At 39.6% G+C, this 17,596-nt stretch overlaps 1 protein-coding gene across 1 annotated transcript in view; it reads right to left on the reverse strand.

The window, feature by feature from the left end:
* Positions 1 to 508: 508 nt before the first annotated feature.
* Positions 509 to 17,596, reverse strand: part of LOC143918003 (uncharacterized) — a 41,748-nt gene continuing 24,660 nt past the window's right edge. Inside the window, exon 2 of the mRNA XM_077439649.1 lies at positions 509 to 643. The gene's annotated coding sequence lies outside the window, so the exon portion shown is untranslated. The remainder of the gene's footprint in view (positions 644 to 17,596) is intronic.

A 17,596-nucleotide genomic window follows, 5' to 3' on the forward strand; every position in this document is an offset into this window, starting at 1 on the left:
TACACTTTTAATACGAAATTCGATGCGACCGATGAAACATTCCTTCGTAGCGCGATATTATTTTATACAATCGCGTTAATTAATTGTTATACTTTAAAACATATTTTAAAACTGACCTACCCACATGATTGCCTTTTGAACAGATTGCCTGAGATTGAATACATTCACTTACTTGAATATCCTTTACGATGTTTATGTGATCGTTCCGATAATTTTGGATTACCTCTGTGTCCCATGCGTCTTTGTAGGTTATGTTTTTATTTATATATTTTCTGCGTCAATCACGCGGTCATGTACCTCTGTACATCAATCAATATATTGCTGAAATAGAAGCAAACATGTTATTAGTATTGGAAAGGTATGGATAGTAACAAAGGAACGATACCGATTTCTTAATTGACATCCATTTTTTCTCGACCACGTTTTTTCCTATTGGTTTGTCCGTTTGGTGTTGTGGCCTAGGTTACTGGTGTCCGGTTCGAAGTGACCATCATGGAAAAGAATTCGATAATGGTTTGATGTAGTTTATTGAAATGTAAAATTTGCACGTGGTGGGCCAGCGGAGCGTACGGAACACAAGCTGTCCGTACGCCGTCTACTCGGTGACTCTGTCGACCGTCGCGTATTTCCGCTTGGGCCGACACTAATGCCAACTCGTCAATAATGCCAATCGACAATCAGTTAATAAGACTGTTTGCCACACGTCATTACAAAAGTCGGAACAAGTTCTTATCCTACCAAACCTCACCCATCTGAACCTAACTATCACCGAAATCAAAGAATTTGACATTGCGAAAAAATCCACAAAACGTGCCTACCTCACAATACCTAACCCAACCTAACCTAACCATCACCGAAGTTAGAAAATTCGACATAGCCAAAATATCCACAAAAAGTTCTTATCCTACCAAACCTCACCCATCTGAACCTAACCATCACCGAAATCAAAGAATTGGACATTGCGAAAATATCCACAAAACGTGCTTACCTCACAATACCTAACCCAACCTCACCTTACCATCACCGAAGTCAGAAAATTCGACATTGCCAAAATATCCACGAAAAGTTCTTATCCTACCAAACCTCACCCATCTGAACCTAACCATCACCGAAATCAAAGAATTGGACATTGCGAAAATATCCACAAAACGTGCTTACCTCACAATACCTAACCCAACCTAACTTAACCATCACCGAAGTCAGAGAATTCGACATTTCCAAAATATCCACAAAAAGTTCTTATCCTACCAAACCTCACCCATCTGAACCTAACCATCACCGAAATCAAAGAATTGGACATTGCCAAAGAATCCACAAAACGTGCTTACCTCACAATACCTAACCCAACCTAACCTAACCATCACCGAAGTCAGAGAATTCGACATTGCCAAAATATCCACAAAAAGTTCTTATCCTACCAAACCACACTCATCTGAACCTAACCATCACCGAAATCAAAGAATTGGACATTGCGAAAATATCCACAAAACGTGCTTCCTTACAATACCTAAACCAACCTAACCTAACCATCACCGAAGTCAGAGAATTCGACATTGCCAAAATATCCACAAAAAGTTCTTATCCTACCAAACCACACTCATCTGAACCTAACCATTACCGAAATCAAAGAATTGGACATTGCGAAAATATCCACAAAACGTGCTTACTTCACAATACCTAACCCAACCTAACCTAACCATTACCGAAGTCAGAGAATTCGACATTCCCAAAATATCCACAAAAAGTTCTTATCCTACCAAACCTCACCCATCTGAACCTAACCATCACCGAAATCAAAGAATTGGACATTGATTAAATATCCACAAAACGTGCTTTCCTCACAATACCTAACCCAACCTAACCTAACCATCACCGAAGTTAGAAAATTCGACATTGCCAAAATATCCACAAAAAGTTCTTATCCTACCAAACCTCACCCATCTGAACCTAACCATCACCGAAATCAAAGAATTGGACATTGCGAAAATATCCACAAAACGTGCTTACCTCACAATACCTAACCCAACCTCACCTTACCATCACCGAAGTCAGAGAATTCGACATTGCCAAAATATCCACGAAAAGTTCTTATCCTACCAAACCTCACCCATCTGAACCTAACCATCACCGAAATCAAAGAATTGGACATTGCGAAAATATCCACAAAACGTGCTTACCTCACAATACCTAACCCAACCTAACTTAACCATCACCGAAGTCAGAGAATTCGACATTTCCAAAATATCCACAAAAAGTTCTTATCCTACCAAACCTCACCCATCTGAACCTAACCATCACCGAAATCAAAGAATTGGACATTGCCAAAGAATCCACAAAACGTGCTTACCTCACAATACCTAACCCAACCTAACCTTACCATCACCGAAGTCAGAGAATTCGACATTGCCAAAATATCCACAAAAAGTTCTTATCCTATCAAACCTCACCCATCTGAACCTAACCATCACCGAAATCAAAGAATTGGACATTGCCAAAATATCCAAAAAAAGGGCTTACCTCACAATATTTAACCCAACCTAAACTTACCATCTCCAAAGTCAGAGATTTCGACATTGCAAAAATATCCACAAAAAGTTCATACCCCACCAAACCTCACGCACCTGAGCCTTATCATCACCGAAATCGAAGAAATAAGCATTGCCAAAATATCCACAAAACGGGCTTACCTCACAGTACCTAACTTAACCTAACCTAACCATCACGAAAATCAGAGATTTCGACATTGCCAAAATATCCACAAATAGTTCTTATCCTACCAAACCTCACCCATCTGAACCTAACCATCACCGAACTCAAAGAATTGGACATTGCCAAAATATCCACAAAACGTGCTTACATCAAAATACCTAACACAACATAACCTTACCATCACCGAAGTCAGAGAATTCGTCATTGCCAAAATATCCACAAAAAGTACTTATCCTACCAAACCTCACCCATCTGAACCTAACCATCACCGAAATCAAAGAATTGGACATTGCCAAAATATCTACAAAACGGGCTTACCTCACAACACCTAACATTACCTAACCTTACCATCACCGAAGTCAGAGAATTCGACATTGCCAAAATATCCACAAAAAGTTCTTATCCTACCAAACCTCACCCATCTGAACCTAACCATCACCGAAATCAAAGAATTGGACATTGCCAAAATATTCAAAAAAAGGGCTTACCTCACAATATTTAACCCAACCTAAACTTACCATCACCGAAGTCAGAGATTTCGACAATGCAAAAATATCCACAAAAAGTTCATACCCCACCAAACCTCACCCATCTGAGCCTTACCATCACCGAAATCGAAGAATTTAACATTGCCAAAATATCCACAAAACGGGCTTACCTCACAATACCTAACTTAACCTAACCTAACCATCACGAAATTCAGAGATTTCGACATTGCCAAAATATCCACAAAAACTTCTTATCCTACCAAACCTCACCCATCTGAACCTAACCATCACCGAAAGCAAAGAATTGGACATTGCCAAAATATCCACAAAACGTGCTTACCTCACAATACCTAACCCAACCTAGCCTTACCATCACCGAAGTAAGAAATTTCGACATTGCCAAAATATCCACAAAAAGTTCTTATCCTACCAAACCTCACCCATCTGAACCTAACCATCACCGAAAGCAAAGAATTGGACATTGCCAAAATATCTACAAAAAGGGCTTACCTCACAATACCTAACTTAACCTAACCTAACCATCACCGAAGTCAGAGAATTCGACATTGCCAAAATATCCACAAAAAGTTCTTGTCCTACCAAACCTCACCCATCTGAACCTAACCATCACCGAAAGCAAAGAATTGGACATTGCCAAAATATCCACAAAACGTGCTTACCTCACAATACCTAACCCAACCTAACCTTACCATCACCGAAGTCAGAGATTTCGACATTGCCAAAATATCCACAAAAAGTTCTTATCCTACCAAACCTCACCCATCTGAACCTAACCATCACTGAAATCAAAGAATTAGACATTGCCAAAATATCCACAAAACGTGCATACTTCACAATACGTAACCCAACCTCACCTAACCATCACCGAAGTCAGAGAATTTGACATTGCCAAAATATCCACGAAAAGTTCTTATCCTACCAAACCTCACCCATCTGAACCTTACCGTCACCGAAATCAAAGAATTGGACATTGCCAAAATATCTACAAAACGGGCTTACCTCACAACACCTAACATTACCTAACCTTACCATCACCGAAGTCAGAGAATTCGACATTGCCAAAATATCCACAAAAAGTTCTTATCCTACCAAACCTCACCCATCTGAACCTAACCATCACCGAAATCAAAGAATTGGACATTGCCAAAATATCCAAAAAAAGGGCTTACCTCACAATATTTAACCCAACCTAAACTTACCATCACCGAAGTCAGAGATTTCGACATTGCAAAAATATCCACAAAAAGTTCATACCCCACCAAACCTCACCCATCTGAGCCTTACCATCACCGAAATCGAAGAATTAAACATTGCCAAAATATCCTCAAAACGGGCTTACCCCACAATTCCTAACCTAACCTAACCTAACCATCATGAAAGTCAGAGATTGCGACATTGCCAAAATATCCACAAAAAGTTCTTATCCTACCAAACCTCACCCATCTGAACCTAACCATCACCGTAATCAAAGAATTGGACATTGCCAAAATATTCACAAAAAGGGATTACCTCACAATACCTAACTTAACCTAACCGAACCATCACCGAAGTCAGAGAATTCGACATTGCCAAAATATCCACAAAAAGTTCTTATCCTACCAAACCTCACCCATCTGAACCTAACCATCACCGAAATCAAAGAATTGCACATTGCCAAAATATCCAAAAAAAGGGCTTACCTCACAATATTTAACCCAACCTAAACTTACCATCACCGAAGTCAGAGATTTCGACATTGCAAAAATATCCACAAAAAGTTCATACCCCACCAAACCTCACCCATCTGAGCCTTACCATCACCGAAATCGAAGAATTTAACATTGCCAAAATATCCACAAAACGGGCTTACCTCACAATACCTAACTTAACCTAACCTAACCATCACGAAATTCAGAGATTTCGACATTGCCAAAATATCCACAAAAAGTTCTTATCCTACCAAACCTCACCCATCTGAACCTAACCATCACCGAAAGCAAAGAATTGGACATTGCCAAAATATCCACAAAACGTGCTTACCTCACAATACCTAACCCAACCTAGCCTTACCATCACCGAAGTCAGAAAATTCGACATTGCCAAAATATCCACAAAAAGTTCTTATCCTACCAAACCTCACCCATCTGAACCTAACCATCACCGAAAGCAAAGAATTGGACATTGCCAAAATATCTACAAAAAGGGCTTACCTCACAATACCTAACTTAACCTAACCTAACCATCACCGAAGTCAGAGAATTCGACATTGCCAAAATATCCACAAAAAGTTCTTGTCCTACCAAACCTCACCCATCTGAACCTAACCATCACCGTAATCAAAGAATTGGACATTGCCAAAATATCAACAAAAAGGGCTTACCTCACAATACCTAACTCAACCTAACCTAACCATCACCGAAGTCAGAGAATTCGTAATTGCCAAAATATCCACAAAAAGTACTTATCCTACCAAACCTCACCCATCTGAACCTAACCATCACCGAAATCAAAGAATTGGACATTGCCAAAATATCTACAAAACGGGCTCACCTCACAACACCTAACTTTACCAACCCTAACTATCACCAAAGTCAGAGAATTCGACATTGCCAAAATATCCACAAAAAGTTCTTATCCTATCAAACCTCACCCATCTGAACCTAACCATCACCGAAATCAAAGAATTGGACATTGCCAAAATATCCAAAAAAAGGGCTTACCTCACAATATTTAACCCAACCTAAACTTACCATCTCCAAAGTCAGAGATTTCGACATTGCAAAAATATCCACAAAAAGTTCATACCCCACCAAACCTCACCCATCTGAGCCTTATCATCACCGAAATCGAAGAAATAAGCATTGCCAAAATATCCACAAAACGGGCTAACCTCACAGTACCTAACTTAACCTAACCTTACCATCACCGAAGTCAGAGAATTCGACATTGCCAAAATATCCACAAAAAGTTCTTATCCTACCAAACCTCAACCATCTGAACCTAACCATCACCGAAATCAAAGAATTGGACATTGCCAAAATATTCAAAAAAAGGGCTTACCTCACAATATTTAACCCAACCTAAACTTACCATCACCGAAGTCAGAGATTTCGACATTGCAAAAATATCCACAAAAAAGTCATACCCCACCAAACCTCACCCATCTGAGCCTTACCATCACCGAAATCGAAGAATTTAACATTGCCAAAATATCCACAAAACGGGCTTACCTCACAATACCTAACTTAACCTAACCTTACCATCACGAAATTCAGAGATTTCGACATTGCCAAAATATCCACAAAAACTTCTTATCCTACCAAACCTCACCCATCTGAACCTAACCATCACCGAAAGCAAAGAATTGGACATTGCCAAAATATCCACAAAACGTGCTTACCTCACAATACCTAACCCAACCTAGCCTTACCATCACCGAAGTCAGAGATTTCGACATTGCCAAAATATCCACAAAAAGTTCTTATCCTACCAAACCTCACCCATCTGAACCTAACCATCACCGAAAGCAAAGAATTGGACATTGCCAAAATATCTACAAAAAGGGCTTACCTCACAATACCTAACTTAACCTAACCTAACCATCACCGAAGTCAGAGAATTCGACATTGCCAAAATATCCACAAAAAGTTCTTGTCCTACCAAACCTCACCCATCTGAACCTAACCATCACCGAAAGCAAAGAATTGGACATTGCCAAAATATCCACAAAACGTGCTTACCTCACAATACCTAACCCAACCTAACCTTACCATCACCGAAGTCAGAGATTTCGACATTGCCAAAATATCCACAAAAAGTTCTTATCCTACCAAACCTCACCCATCTGAACCTAACCATCACTGAAATCAAAGAATTAGACATTGCCAAAATATCCACAAAACGTGCATACTTCACAATACGTAACCCAACCTCACATAACCATCACCGAAGTCAGAGAATTTGACATTGCCAAAATATCCACGAAAAGTTCTTATCCTACCAAACCTCACCCATCTGAACCTTACCGTCACCGAAATTAAAGAATTGGACATTGCCAAAATATCCACAAAACGTGCCTGCCTCACAATACCTAACCGAACCTAACCTAACCGTCACCGAAGTCAGAGATTTCGACATTGCTAAAATATCCACAAAAAGTTCTTATCCTACCAAACCTCACCCATCTGAACCTAACCTTCACCGTAATCAAAGAATTGAACATTGCCATAATATCCACAAAAAGGGCTGACCTCACATTACCTAACTTAACCTAACCTAACCATCACCGAAGTCAGAGAATTCGTCATTGCCAAAATATCCACAAAAAGTACTTGTCCTACCAAACCTCACCCATCTGAACCTAACCATCACCGAAATCAAAGAATTGGACATTGCCAAAATATCAACAAAACGGGCTCACCTCACAACACCTAACTTAACCTAACCTAACTATCAGCAAAGTCAGAGAATTCGACATTGCCAAAATATCCACAAAAAGTTCTTATCCTACCAAACCTCACCCATCTGAACCTAACCATCACCGAGATCAAAGAATTGGACATTGCCAAAATATCCAAAAAAAGGGCTTACCTCACATTATTTAACCCAACCTAAACTTACCATCACCGAAGTCAGAGATTTCGACATTGCAAAAATATCCACAAAAAGTACATACCCCACCAAACCTCACCCATCTGAGCCTTACCATCACCGAAATCGAAGAATTAAACATTGCCAAAATATCCACAAAACGGGCTTACCCCACAATTCCTAACCTAACCTAACCTAACCATCATGAAAGTCAGAGATTGCGACATTGCCAAAATATCCACAAAAAGTTCTTATCCTACCAAACCTCACCCATCTGAACCTAACCATCACCGTAATCAAAGAATTGGACATTGCCAAAATATTCACAAAAAAGGGATTACCTCACAATACCTAACTTAACCTAACCGAACCATCACCGAAGTCAGAGAATTCGACATTGCCAAAATATCCACAAAAAGTTCTTATCCTACCAAACCTCACCCATCTGAACCTAACCATCACAGAAATCAAAGAATTGGACATTGCCAAAATATCCAAAAAAAGGTTTACCTCACAATATTTAACCCAACCTAAACTTACCATCACCGAAGTCAGAGATTTCGACATTGCAAAAATATCCACAAAAAGTTCATACCCCACCAAACCTCACCCATCTGAGCCTTACCATCACCGAAATCGAAGAATTAAACATTGCCAAAATATCCACAAAACGGGCTTACCTCACAATACCTAACTTAACCTTACCTAACCATCACAAAAGTCAGGGATTTCGACATTGCCAAAATATCCACAAAAAGTTCTTATCCTACCAAACCTCACCCATCTGAACCTAACCATCACCGTAATCAAAGAATTGGACATTGCCAAAATATCCACAAAAAAGGCTTACCTCACAATACCTAACTTAACCTAACCTAACCATCACCGAAGTCAGAGAATTCGACATTGCCAAAATATCCACAAAAAGTTCTTATCCTACCAAACCTCACCCATCTGAACCTAACCATCACCGAAATCAAAGAATTGGACATTGCCAAAATATCCACAAAACGTGCTTACATCACAATACCTTACACAACATAACCTTACCATCACCGAAGTCAGAGAATTCGTCATTGCCAAAATATCCACAAAAAGTACTTATCCTACCAAACCTCACCCATCTGAACCTAACCATCACCGAAATCAAAGAATTGGACATTGCCAAAATATCTACAAAACGGGCTTACCTCACAACACCTAACATTACCTAACCTTACCATCACCGAAGTCAGAGAATTTGACATTGCCAAAATATCCACAAAAAGTTCTTATCCTACCAAACCTCACCCATCTGAACCTAACCATCACCGAAATCAAAGAATTGGACATTGCCAAAATATCAACAAAACGGGCTTACCTTACAACACCTAACATTACCTAACCTTACCATCACCGAAGTCAGAGAATTCGACATTGCCAAAATATCCACAAAAAGTTCTTATCCTACCAAACCTCACCCATCTGAACCTTACCATCACCGTAATCAAAGAATTGGACATATCCAAAATATCCACAAAAAGGACTTACCTCACAATACCTAACTTAACCTAACCTAACCATCACCGAAGTCAGAGAATTCGTCATTGCCAAAATATCCACAAAAAGTACTTATCCTACCAAACCTCACCCATCTGAACCTAACCATCACCGAAATCAAAGAATTGGACATTGCCAAAATATCTACAAAACGGGCTTACCTCACAACACCTAATTTTACCTAACCAAACTATCACCAAAGTCAGAGATTTCGACATTGCCAAAGTATCCACAAAAAGTTCTTATCCTACCAAACCTCACCCATCTGAACCTAACCGTCACTGAAATCAAAGAAAAAGACATTGCCAAAATATCCACAAAACGTGCTTTCCTCACAATACCTAACCCAACCTAACCTAACCATCAACGAAGTCAGAGATTTCGACATTGCCAAAATATCCACAAAAAGTTATTTTCCTACCAAACCTCACCCATCTGAACCTAACCATCACCGAAATCAAAGAATTGGACATTGCCAAAATATCCAAAAAAAGGGCTTACCTCACAATATTTAACCCAACCTAAACTTACCATCACCGAAGTCAGAGATTTCGACATTGCAAAAATATCCACAAAAAGTTCATACCCCACCAAACCTCACCCATCTGAGCCTTATCATCACCGAAAACGAAGAATTTAACATTGCTTAAATATCCACAAAACGGGCTTACTTCACAATACCTAACTTAACCTTACCTAACCATCACGAAATTCAGAGATTTCGACATTGCCAAAATATCCACAAAAAGTTCTTATCCTACCAAACCTCACCCATCTGAACCTAACCATCACCGAAAGCAAAAAATTGGACATTGCCAAAATATCCACAAAACGTGCTTACCTCACAATACCTAACCCAACCTAACCTTACCATCACCGAAATCAGAGATTTCGACATTGCCAAAATATCCACAAAAAGTTCTTATCCTACCAAACCTCACCCATCTGAACCTAACCATCACCGAAAGCAAAGAATTGGACATTGCCAAAATATCCACAAAACGTGCTTACCTCACAATACCTAACCCAACCTAACCTTACCATCACCGAAGTCAGAGATTTCGACATTGCCAAAATATCCACAAAAAGTTCTTATCCTACCAAACCTCACCCATCTGAACCTAACCATCACCGAAAGCAAAGAATTAGACATTGCCAAAATATCCACAAAACGTGCTTACCTCTTAATACCTAACCCAACCTAACCTTACCATCACCGAAGTCAGAGATTTCGACATAACCAAAATATCCACAAAAAGTTCTTATCCTACCAAACCTCACCCATCTGAACCTAACCATCACCGAAAGCAATAAATTGGACATTGCCAAAATATCCACAAAACGTGCTTACCTCACAATACCTAACACAACCTAACCTTACCATCACCGAAGTCAGAGATTTCGACATTGCCAAAATATCCACAAAAAGTTCTTATCCTACCAAACCTCACCCATCTGAACCTAACCATCACCGAAAGCAAAGAATTGGACATTGCCAAAATATCCAAAAAAAGGGCTTTCCTCACAATATTTAACCCATCCTAAACTTACCATCACCGAAGTCAGAGATTTCGACATTGCAAAAATATCCACAAAAAGTTCATACCCCACCCAACCTCACCCATCTGAGCCTTACCATCACCGAAATCGAAGAATTAAACATTGCCAAAATATTAACAAAATGGGCTAACCTCACAATACCTAACTTAACCTAACCTAACCATCACGAAAGTCAGAGATTTCGACATTGCCAAAATATCCACAAAAAGTTCTTATCCTACCAAACCTCACCCATCTGAACCTAACCATCACCGTTATCAAAGAATTGGACATTGCCAAAATATCCACAAAAAGGGCTTACCTCACAATACCTAACTTAACCTAACCTAACCATCACCGAAGTCAGAGAATTCGACATTGCCAAAATATCCACAAAAAGTTCTTATCCTACCAAACCTCACCCATCTGAACCTAACCATCACCGAAATCAAAGAATTGGACATTGCCAAAATATTCACAAAACGTGCTTACTTCACAATACGTAACCCAACCTTACCTAACCATCACGGAAGGCAGAGAATTCGACATTGCCAAAATATCCACAACAAAATCTTATCCTACCAAACCTCACCCATCTGAACCTAACCATCACCGTAATCAAAGAATTGGACATTGCCAAAATATTCACAAAACGTGCTTACTTCCTAATACGTAACCCAACCTAACCTTACCATCACCGAAGTCAGAGAATTCGACATTGCCAAAATATCCACAAAAAGTTCTTATCCTACCAAACCTCACCCATCTGAACCTAACCATCACCGAAATCAAAGAATTGGACATTGCCGAAATATCTACAAAACGTGCTTACATCACAATACCTAAAACAACATAACCTTACCATTACCGAAGTCAGAGAATTCGTCATTTCCAAAATATCCACAAAAAGTACTTATTCTACCAAACCTCACCCATCTGAACCTTACCATCACCGAAATCAAAGAATTAGACATTGCCAAAATATCTATAAAACGGGCTCACCTCACAAAACCTAGCTTTACCTAACCAAACTATCACCAAAGTCAGAGAATTCGACATTGCCAAAATATCCACAAAAAGTTCTTATCCTACCAAACCTCACCCATCTGAACCTAACCATCACCGAAATCAAAGAATTGGACATTGCCAAAATATCCAAAAAACGTGCTTACCTCACAATACCTAACCCAACCTAACCTTACCATCACCGAAGTCAGAGATTTCGACATTGCCAAAGTATCCACAAAAAGTTCTTATCCTACCAAACCTCACCCATCTGAACCTTACCGTCACCGAAATCAAAGAATTGGACATTGCCAAAATATCCACAAAACGTGCCTGCCTCACAATACCTAACCGAACCTAACCTAACCGTCACCGAAGTCAGAGATTTCGACATTGCTAAAATATCCACAAAAAGTTCTTATCCTACCAAACCTCACCCATCTGAACCTAACCTTCACCGTAATCAAAGAATTGGACATTGCCATAATATCCACAAAAAGGGCTGACCTCACAATACCTAACTTAACCCAACCTAACCATCACCGAAGTCAGAGAATTCGTCATTGCCAAAATATCCACAAAAAGTACTTGTCCTACCAAACCTCACCCATCTGAACCTAACCATCACCGAGATCAAAGAATTGGACATTGCCAAAATATCCAAAAAAAGGGCTTACCTCACAATATTTAACCCAACCTAAACTTACGATCACCGAAGTCAGAGATTTCGACATTGCAAAAATATCCACAAAAAGTTCATACCCCACCAAACCTCACCCATCTGAGCCTTACCATCACCGAAATCGAAGAATTAAACATTGCCAAAATATCCACAAAACGGGCTTACCCCACAATTCCTAACCTAACCTAACCTAACCATCATGAAAGTCAGAGATTGCGACATTGCCAAAATATCCACAAAAAGTTCTTATCCTACCAAACCTCACCCATCTGAACCTAACCATCACCGTAATCAAAGAATTGGACATTGCCAAAATATTCACAAAAAGGAATTACCTCACAATACCTAACTTAACCTAACCGAACCATCACCGAAGTCAGAGAATTCGACATTGCCAAAATATCCACAAAAAGTTCTTATCCTACCAAACCTCACCCATCTGAACCTAACCAACACAGAAATCAAAGAATTGGACATTGCCAAAATATCCAAAAAAAGGTTTACCTCACAATATTTAACCCAACCTAAACTTACCATCACCGAAGTCAGAGATTTCGACATTGCAAAAATATCCACAAAAAGTTCTTATCCTACCAAACCTCACCCATCTGAACCTAACCATCACCGAAATCAAAGAATTTGACATTGCGAAAATATCCACAAAACGTGCCTTCCTCACAATACCTAACCCAACCTAACCTAACCATCACCGAAGTTAGATAATTCGACATTGCCAAAATATCCGCAAAAAGTTCTTATCCTACCAAACCTCACCCATCTGAACCTAACCATCACCGAAATCAAAGAATTGGACATTGCAAAAATATCCAAAAAACGTGCTTACTTCACAATACCTAACCCAACCTAACCTAACCATTACTGAAGTCAGAGAATTCGACATTCCCAAAATATCCACAAAAAGTTCTTATCCTACAAAACCTCACCCATCTGAACCTAACCATCACCGAAATCAAAGAATTTGACATTGCGAAAATATCCACAAAACGTGCCTACCTCACAATACCTAACCCAACCTAACCTAACCATCACCGAAGTTAGAAAATTCGACATTGCCAAAATATCCACAAAAAGTTCTTATCCTACCAAACCTCACCCATCTGAACCTAACCATCACCGAAATCAAAGAATTGGACATTGCGAAAATATCCACAAAACGTGCTTACCTCACAATACCTAACCCAACCTCACCTTACCATCACCGAAGTCAGAGAATTCGACATTGCCAAAATATCCACGAAAAGTTCTTATCCTACCAAACCTCACCCATTTGAACCTAACCATCACCGAAATCAAAGAATTGGACATTGCGAAAATATCCAAAAAACGTGCTTACCTCACAATACCTAACCCAACCTAACCTAACCATCACCCAAGTCAGAGAATTCGACATTGCCAAAATATCCACAAAAAGTTCTTATCCTACCAAACCTCACCCATCTGAACCTAACCATCACCAAAATCAAAGAATTGGACATTGCGAAAATATCCACAAAACGTGCTTACCTCACAATACCCAACCCAACCTCACCTAACCATCACCAAAGTCAGAGAATTCGACATTGCCAAAATATCCACGAAAAGTTCTTATCCTACCAAACCTCACCCATCTGAACCTAACCATCACCGAAATCAAAGAATTGGACGTTGCGAAAATATCTACAGAACGTGCTTACCTCACAATACCTAACCCAACCTAACCTAACCATCACCGAAGTCAGAGAATTCGACATTGCCAAAATATCCACAAAAAGTTCTTATCCTACCAAACCTCACCCATCTGAACCTAACCATCACCGAAATCAAAGAATTGGACATTGCCGAAATATCTACAAAACGTGCTTACATCACAATACCTAAAACAACATAACCTTACCATTACCGAAGTCAGAGAATTCGTCATTTCCAAAATATCCACAAAAAGTACTTATTCTACCAAACCTCACCCATCTGAACCTTACCATCACCGAAATCAAAGAATTAGACATTGCCAAAATATCTATAAAACGGGCTCACCTCACAAAACCTAGCTTTACCTAACCAAACTATCACCAAAGTCAGAGAATTCGACATTGCCAAAATATCCACAAAAAGTTCTTATCCTACCAAACCTCACCCATCTGAACCTAACCATCACCGAAATCAAAGAATTGGACATTGCCAAAATATCCAAAAAACGTGCTTACCTCACAATACCTAACCCAACCTAACCTTACCATCACCGAAGTCAGAGATTTCGACATTGCCAAAGTATCCACAAAAAGTTCTTATCCTACCAAACCTCACCCATCTGAACCTTACCGTCACCGAAATCAAAGAATTGGACATTGCCAAAATATCCACAAAACGTGCCTGCCTCACAATACCTAACCGAACCTAACCTAACCGTCACCGAAGTCAGAGATTTCGACATTGCTAAAATATCCACAAAAAGTTCTTATCCTACCAAACCTCACCCATCTGAACCTAACCTTCACCGTAATCAAAGAATTGGACATTGCCATAATATCCACAAAAAGGGCTGACCTCACAATACCTAACTTAACCCAACCTAACCATCACCGAAGTCAGAGAATTCGACATTGCCAAAATATCCGCAAAAAGTTCTTATCCTACCAAACCTCACCCATCTGAACCTAACCATCACCGAAATCAAAGAATTGGACATTGCAAAAATATCCAAAAAACGTGCTTACTTCACAATACCTAACCCAACCTAACCTAACCATTACTGAAGTCAGAGAATTCGACATTCCCAAAATATCCACAAAAAGTTCTTATCCTACAAAACCTCACCCATCTGAACCTAACCATCACCGAAATCAAAGAATTTGACATTGCGAAAATATCCACAAAACGTGCCTACCTCACAATACCTAACCCAACCTAACCTAACCATCACCGAAGTTAGAAAATTCGACATTGCCAAAATATCCACAAAAAGTTCTTATCCTACCAAACCTCACCCATCTGAACCTAACCATCACCGAAATCAAAGAATTGGACATTGCGAAAATATCCACAAAACGTGCTTACCTCACAATACCTAACCCAACCTCACCTTACCATCACCGAAGTCAGAGAATTCGACATTGCCAAAATATCCACGAAAAGTTCTTATCCTACCAAACCTCACCCATTTGAACCTAACCATCACCGAAATCAAAGAATTGGACATTGCGAAAATATCCAAAAAACGTGCTTACCTCACAATACCTAACCCAACCTAACCTAACCATCACCCAAGTCAGAGAATTCGACATTGCCAAAATATCCACAAAAAGTTCTTATCCTACCAAACCTCACCCATCTGAACCTAACCATCACCAAAATCAAAGAATTGGACATTGCGAAAATATCCACAAAACGTGCTTACCTCACAATACCCAACCCAACCTCACCTAACCATCACCAAAGTCAGAGAATTCGACATTGCCAAAATATCCACGAAAAGTTCTTATCCTACCAAACCTCACCCATCTGAACCTAACCATCACCGAAATCAAAGAATTGGACGTTGCGAAAATATCCACAGAACGTGCTTACCTCACAATACCTAACCCAACCTAACCTAACCATCACCGAAGTCAGAGAATTCGACATTGCCAAAATATCCACAAAAAGTTCATGTCCTACCAAACCACACTCATCTGAACCTAACCATTACCGAAATCAAAGAATTAGACATTGCGAAAATATCCACAAAACGTGCTTACTTCACAATACCTAACCCAACCTAACCTTACCATTACCGAAGTCAGAGAATTCGACATTCCCAAAATATCCACAAAAAGTTCTTATCCTACCAAACCTCACCCATCTGAACCTAACCATCACCGAAATCAAAGAATTTGACATTGCAAAAATATCCACAAAACGTGCTTCCCTCACAATACCTAACCCAACCTAACCTAACCATCACCGAAGTCAGAGAATTCGACATTGCCAAAATATCCACGAAAAGTTCTTATCCTACCAAACCTCACCCATCTGAACCTAACCATCACCGAAATCAAAGAATTGGACATTGATAAAATATCCACAAAACGTGCTTCCCTCACAATACCTAACCCAACCTAACCTAACCATCACGTAAGTCAGAGAATTCGACATTGCCAAAATATCCACAAAAAATTCTTATCCTACCAAACCACACTCATCTGAACCTAACCATTACCGAAATCAAAGAATTGGACATTGCAAAAATATCAACAAAACGTGCTTACCTCACAATACCTAACCCAACCTCACCTTACCATCACCGAAGTCAGAGAATTCGACATTGCAAAAATATCCACGAAAAGTTCTTATCCTACCAAACCTCACCCATCTGAACCTAACCATCACCGAAATCAAAGAATTGGACATTGCGAAAATATCCACAAAACGTGCTTACCTCACAATACCTAACCCAACCTAACCTAACCATCACCGAAGTCAGAGAATTCGACATTTCCAAAATATCCACGAAAAGTTCTTATCCTACCAAACCTCACCCATCTGAACCTAACCATCACCGAAATCAAAGAATTGGACATTGCGAAAATATCCACAAAACGTGCTTTCCTCACAATACCTAACCCAACCTAACCTAACCATCACCGAAGTCAGAGAATTCGACATTGCCAAAATATCCACAAAATGTTATTAGCCTACCAAACCACACTCATCTGAACCTAACCATCACAGAAATCAAAGAATTGGACATTGCGAAAATATCCACAAAACGTGCTTTCTTACAATACCTAACCCAACCTCACCTAACCATCACCGAAGTCAGAGAATTCGACATTGCCAAAATATCCACGAAAAGTTCTTATCCTACCAAACCTCACCCATCTGAACCTAACCATCACCGAACTCAAAGAATTGGACGTTGCGAAAATATCCACAGAACGTGCTTACCTCACAATACCTAATCCAACCTAACCTAACCATCACCGAAGTCAGAGAATTCGACATTGCCAAAATATCCACAAAAAGTGCTTATCCTACAAACCTCACCCATCTGAACCTAACCATCACC

Source organism: Arctopsyche grandis, chromosome 10 (genome assembly GCF_051622035.1).
Source record: "Arctopsyche grandis isolate Sample6627 chromosome 10, ASM5162203v2, whole genome shotgun sequence".
Taxonomy (NCBI): domain Eukaryota; kingdom Metazoa; phylum Arthropoda; class Insecta; order Trichoptera; family Hydropsychidae; genus Arctopsyche; species Arctopsyche grandis.